This window comes from Schistocerca gregaria, unplaced genomic scaffold (genome assembly GCF_023897955.1).
Source record: "Schistocerca gregaria isolate iqSchGreg1 unplaced genomic scaffold, iqSchGreg1.2 ptg000313l, whole genome shotgun sequence".
In the NCBI taxonomy this organism is placed as follows: domain Eukaryota; kingdom Metazoa; phylum Arthropoda; class Insecta; order Orthoptera; family Acrididae; genus Schistocerca; species Schistocerca gregaria.
In genome coordinates, this window is record NW_026061791.1 from 834,257 (window position 1) to 841,510 (window position 7,254).

The window sequence follows — 7,254 nt, forward strand, 5'->3', positions numbered from 1 at the left end:
CTTTCATGCAGAATCTTAAGGTCCTAGCTCATGTCCAAGGCACCAAAGCCAGCTAAAAAGTCAATAATCGATACCTAAAACGTGAATTGTACTACTTCTTAGTGGCTATTACATCAACTTAGAAGGTTCATCTGTGTATTACTATGGTGCTTTTAGTGTCTCCGGATACCGCAACACGCGACATAGCTTAGCAGACGATAAGTACAACCGTTTCAGACAAAAGAGCGGCCAATGCAGCGATCTGACTTTAAGTCGATTCGATTACAAATGACGAAAACGGACGGATTTCTCAGGTTTTTACTACAAATGAACACTTTTCACATTCTCCCGTGCAACTCGGCTGCTAATCCTCCTTTCATGCAGAATCTTAAGGTCCTAGCTCATGTCCAAGGCACCAAAGCCAGCTAAAAAGTCATTAATCGATACCTAAAACTTTAATTGTACTACTTCTTACTGGCTATTACATCAACTTAGAAGTTTCATCTGTGTTCTACTATGGTGCTTGTAGTGTCTCCTCATAACGCAGCACGCGACATAGCTTTGCAGACGATAAGTACAACCGTTTCAGGGAGAAGAGCGTCCAATGTGACGATCTGGCTTTAAGTCGATTCGATAACAAATGACGAAAACGGACGGATTTCTCAGGTTTTTACTACATATGAACACTTTTCACATTCTCCCGTGCAACTCGGCTGCTAGTCCTCTTTTCACGCAGAATCTTAAGGTCCTAGCTCATGTCCAAGGCACCAAAGCCAGCTAAAAAATCAATAATCGATACCTAAAACTTGAATTGTACTACTTCTTACTGGCTATTACATCAACTTAGAGGCTTCATCTGTGTTCCACTATGGTGCTTTTAGTGTCTCCACATACCGCAGCACGCGACATAGCTTTGCAGACGATAAGTACGACCGTTTCAGAGAGAAGAGCGGCCAATGTAACGATCTGGCTTTAAGTCGATTCGATAACAAATGACGAAAACGGACGGATTTCTCAGGTTTTTACTACATATGAACACTTTTCACATTCTCCCGTGCAACTCGGCTGCTAGTCCTCCTTTCATGCAGAATATTAAGGTCCTAGCTCATGTCCAAGGCACCAAAGCCAGCTAAAAAATCAATAATCGATACCTAAAACTTGAATTGTACTACTTCTTACTGGCTATTACATCAACTTAAAAGCTTCATCTGTGTTCTACTATGGTGCTTTTAGTGTCTCCGCATACCGCATCACGCGACATAGCTTAGCAGACGATAAGTACAACCGTTTCAGAGAGAAGAGCGGCCAATGTGACGATCTGGCTTTGAGTCGATTCGTTAACAAATGACGAATACGGACGGACTTCTCAGGTTTTTACTACATATGAACTTTTTTCACATTCTCCCATGCAACTCGGCTGCTAGTCCTCCTTTCATGCAGAATCTTAAGGTCCTAGCTCATGTCCAAGGCACCAAAGCCAGCTAAAAAGTCAATAATCGATACCTAAAACTTGAATTGTACTACTTCTTACCGGCTATTACATCAACTTAAAAGCTTCATCAGTGTTCTACTATGGTGCTTTTAGTGTCTCCGCATACCGCAGCACGCGAAATAGCTTTGCAGACGATAAGTACAACCATTTCAGAGAGAAGAGCGAACAATGTGACGATTTGGCTTTAAGTCGATTCGACAACAAATGACGAAAACGGACGGATTTCTCAGGTTTTTACTACATATGAACACTTTTCACATTCTCCCATGAACTCGGCTGCTAGTCCTCCTTTCATGCAGAATCTTAAGGTCCTAGCTCATGTCCAAGGCACCAAAGCCAGCTAAAAATTCAATAATCGATACCTAAAACTTAAATTGTACTACTTCTTACTGGCTATTACTTCTACTTAGTTACTTCATCTGTGTACTACTGTATTGATTTTAGTGTCTCCGGATACCGCAGCACGCGACATAGCTTTACAGACGATAAGTACAACCGTTTCAGGGAGAAGAGCGGCTAATGTGACGATCTGGCTTTAAGTCGATTCGATAACAAATGACGAAAACGGACGGGTTTCTCAGGTGTTTACTACATATGAACACTTTTCACATTCTCCCGTGCAACCCGGCTGCTAGTCCTCCTTTCATGCAGAATCTTAAGGTCCTAGCTCATGTCCAAGGCACCAAAGCCAGCTAAAAAGTCAATAATCGATACCTAAAACGTGAATTGTACTACTTCTTAGTGGCTATTATATCAACTTAGAAGGTTCATCTGTGTATTACTATGGTGCTTTTAGTGTCTCCGGATACCGCAACACGCGACATAGCTTAGCAGACGATAAGTACAACCGTTTCAGACAAAAGAGCGGCCAATGCGGCGATCTGACTTTAAGTCGATTCGATTACAAATGACGAAAACGGACGGATTTCTCAGGTTTTTACTACAAATGAACACTTTTCACATTCTCCCGTGCAACTCGGCTGCTAATCCTCCTTTCATGCAGAATCTTAAGATCCTAGCTCATGTCCAAGGCACCAAAGCCAGCTAAAAAGTCATTAATCGATACCTAAAACTTTAATTGTACTACTTCTTACTGGCTATTACATCAACTTAGAAGTTTCATCTGTGTTCTACTATGGTGCTTTTAGTGTCTCCTCATACCGCAGCACGCGACATAGCTTTGCAGACGATAAGTACAACCGTTTCAGGGAGAAGAGCGTCCAATGTGACGATCTGGCTTTAAGTCGATTCGATAACAAATGACGAAAACGGACGGATTTCTCAGGTTTTTACTACATATGAACTCTTTTCACATTCTCCCGTGCAACTCGGCTGCTAGTCCTCTTTTCACGCAGAATCTTAAGGTCCTAGCTCATGTCCAAGGCACCAAAGCCAGCTAAAAAGTCAATAATCGATACCTAAAACTTGAATTGTACTACTTCTTACTGGCTATTACATCAACTTAGAGGCTTCATCTGTGTTCTACTATGGTGCTTTTAGTGTCTCCACATACCGCAGCACGCGACATAGCTTTGCAGACGATAAGTACGACCGTTTCAGAGAGAAGAGCGGCCAATGTAACGATCTGGCTTTAAGTCGATTCGATAACAAATGACGAAAACGGACGGATTTCTCAGGTTTTTACTACATATGAACACTTTTCACATTCTCCCGTGTAACTCGGCTGCTAGTCCTCCTTTCATGCAGAATCTTAAGGTCCTAGCTCATGTCCAAGGCACCAAAGCCAGCTAAAACGTCAATAATCGATATCTAAAACTTGAATTGTTCTACTTCTTATTTGCTAATACATCAACTTAGAAGCTTTATCTGTGTCCTACTATGGTGCTTTTAGTGTCTTCGAATACCGCAGCACGCGGCATAGCTTTGCAGACGATAAGTACAACCGTTTCAGACAGAAGAGCGGCCAATGTGACGATCTGGCTTTGAGTCGATTCGATAACAAATGACGAAAACGGACGGATTTCTCAGGTTTTTACTACATATGAACACTTTTCACATTCTCCCGTGCAACTCGGCTGCTAGTCCTCCTTTCATGCAGAATCTTAAGGTCCTAGCTCATGTTTAAGGCACCAAAGCCAGCTAAATAGTCAATAATCTATACCTAAAACTTGAATTGTACTACTTCTTACTGGCTATTACATCAACTTAAAAGCTTCATCTGTGTTCTACTATGGTGCTTTTAGTGTCTCCGCATACCGCATCACGCGACATAGCTTAGCAGACGATAAGTACAACCGTTTCAGAGAGAAGAGCGGCCAATGTGATGATCTGGCTTTGAGGCGATTCGTTAACAAATGACGAAAACGGACGGACTTCTCAGGTTTGTGCTACATATGAACTCTTTTCACATTCTTCCATGCAACTCGGCTGCTAGTCCTCCTTTCATGCAGAATCTTAAGGTCCTAGCTCATGTCAAAGGCACCAAAGCCAGCTAAAAAGTCAATAATCGATACCTAAAACGTGAATTGTACTACTTCTTACTGGCTATTACATCAACTTAGAAGCTTCATGTGTGTTCTACTATGGTGCTTTTAGTGTCTCCGCATACCGCAGCACGCGACATAGCTTTGCAGACGATAAGTACAACCTTTTCAGAGAGAAGAGCGGCAATTGTGACGATCTGGCTTTGTGTCGATTCGATAACAAATGACGAACACGGACGGATTTCTTAGGTTTGTGCTACATATGAACACTTTTCACATTCTCCCGTGCAACTCGGCTGCTAGTCCTCCTTTCATGCAGATTCTTAAGGTCCTAGCTCATGTCCAAGGCACCAAAGCCAGCTAAAAAGTCAATAATCGATACCTAAAACTTAAATTGTATTACTTCTTACTGGCTATTACTTCTACTTAGAAACTTCATCTGTGTACTACTATATTGATTTTAGTGTCTCCGGATACCGCAGCGCGCGACATAGCTTTACAGACGATAAGTACAACCGTTTCAGGGAGAAGAGCGGCCAATGTGACGATCTGGCTTTAAGTCGATTCGATAACAAATGACGAAAACGGACGGGTTTCTCAGGTTTTTACTACATATGAAAACTTTTCACATAATCCCGTGCAACTCGGCTGCTAGTCCTCCTTTCATGCAGAATCTTAAGGTCCTAGCTCATGTCCAAGGCACCAAAGCCAGCTAAAAAGTCAATAATCGATACCTAAAACGTGAATTGTACTACTTCTTAGTGGCTATTACATCAACTTAGAAGGTTCATCTGTGTATTACTATGGTGCTTTTAGTGTCTCCGGATACCGCAACACGCGACATAGCTTAGCAGATGATAAGTACAACCGTTTCAGACAAAAGGGCGCCCAATGCGGCGATCTGACTTTAAGTCGATTCGATTTCAAATGACGAAAACGGACGGATTTCTCAGGTTTTTACTACATATGAACACTTTTCACATTCTCCCGTGCAACTCGGCTGCTAATCCTCCTTTCATGCAGAATCTTAAGGTCCTAGCTCATGTCCAAGGCACCAAAGCCAGCTAAAAAGTCATTAATCGATACCTAAAACTTTAATTGTACTACTTCTTACTGGCTATTACATCAACTTAGAAGTTTCATCTGTGTTCTACTATGGTGCTTGTAGTGTCTCCTCATACCGCAGCACGCGACATAGCTTTGCAGACGATAAGTACAACCGTTTCAGGGAGAAGAGCATCCAATGTGACGATCTGGCTTTAAGTCGATTCGATAACAAATGACGAAAACGGACGGATTTCTCAGGTTTTTACTACATATGAACACTTTTCACATTCTCCCGTGCAACTCGGCTGCTAGTCCTCTTTTCACGCAGAATCTTAAGGTCCTAGCTCATGTCCAAGGCACCAAAGCCAGCTAAAAAATCAATAATCGATACCTAAAACTTGAATTGTACTACTTCTTACTGGCTATTACATCAACTTAGAGGCTTCATCTGTGTTCTACTATGGTGCTTTTAGTGTCTCCACATACCGCAGCACGCGACATAGCTTTGCAGACGATAAGTACGACCGTTTCAGAGAGAAGAGCGGCCAATGTGACGATCTGGCTTTAAGTCGATTCGATAACAAATGACGAAAACGGACGGATTTCTCAGGTTTTTACTACATATGAACACTTTTCACATTCTCCCGTGCAACTCGGCTGCTATTCCTCCTTTCATGCAGAATCTTAAGGTCCTAGCTCATGTCCAAGGCACCAAAGCCAGCTAAAACGTCAATAATCGATATCTGAAACTTGAATTGTACTACTTCTTATTTGCTATTACATCAACTTAGAAGCTTCATCTGTGTCCTACTATGGTGCTTTTAGTGTCTTCGAATACCGCAGCACGCGACATAGCTTTGCAGACGATAAGTAAAACCGTTTCAGACAGAAGAGCGGCCAATGTGACGATCTGACTTTGAGTCGATTCGATAACAAATGACGAAAAGGGACGGATTTCTCAGGTTTTTACTACATATGAACACGTTTCACATTCTCCCGTGCAACTCGGCTGCTAGTCCTCCTTTCATGCAGAATCTTAAGGTCCTAGCTCATGTTTAAGGCACCAAAGCCAGCTAAATAGTCAATAATCTATACCTAAAACTTGAATTGTACTACTTCTTACTGGCTATTACATCAACTTAAAAGCTTCATCTGTGTTCTACTATGGTGCTTTTCGTGTCTCCGCATACCGGAACACGCGACATATCTTTGCAGACGATAAGGACAACCGTTTCAGAGACAAGAGCGGCTAATGTGACGATCTGGCTTTGAGTGGATTCGTTAACAAATGACGAAAACGGACGGACTTCTCAGGTTTTTACTACATATGAACTCTTTTCACATTCTCCCATGCAACTCGGCTGCTAGTCCTCCTTTCATGCAGAATCTTAAGGTCCTAGCTCATGTCCAAGGCACCAAAGCCAGCTAAAAAGTCAATAATCGATACCTGAAACGTGAATTGTACTACTTCTTACTGGCTATTACATCAACTTAGAAGCTTAATGTGTGTTCTACTATGGTGCTTTTAGTGTCTACGCATACCGCAGCACGCGACATAGCTTTGCAGACGATAAGTACAACCGTTTCAGAGAGAAGAGCGGCCAATATGACGATCTGGCTTTAAGTCGATTCGAAAACAAATGACGAAAACATACGGATTTCAAAAGTTTTTACTACATATGAACACTTTTCACATTCTCCCGTGCAACTCGGCTGCTAGTCCTCCTTTCATGCAGAATCATAAGGTCCTAGCTCATGTCCAAGGCACCTAAGCCAGTTAAAAAGTCAATAATCGATACCTAAAACTTGAATTGTACTACTTCTTACTGGCTATTACATCAACTTAGAAGGTTCATCTGTATTCTTCTATGGTGCTTTTAGTGTCTCCGCATACCGCAGCACGCGAAATAGCTTTGCAGACGATAAGTACAACCGTTTCAGGGAGAAGAGCGGCCAATGTGACGATCTGGCTTTGTGTCGATTCGCTAACAAATGACGAACACGGACGGATTTCTTAGGTTTGTGCTACAGATGAACACTTTCCACATTCTCCCGTGCAACTCGGCTGCTAGTCCTCCTTTCATGCAGATTCTTAAGGTCCTAGCTCATGTCCAAGGCTCCAAAGCCAGCTAAAGAGTCAAAAATCGATACCTAAAACTTAAATTGTACTACATCTTACTGGCTATTACATCAACTTAGAAGTTTCATCTGTGTTCTACTATGGTGCTTTTAGTGTCTCCGCATACCGCAGCACGCGAAATAGCTTTGCAGACGATAAGTACAACCATTTCA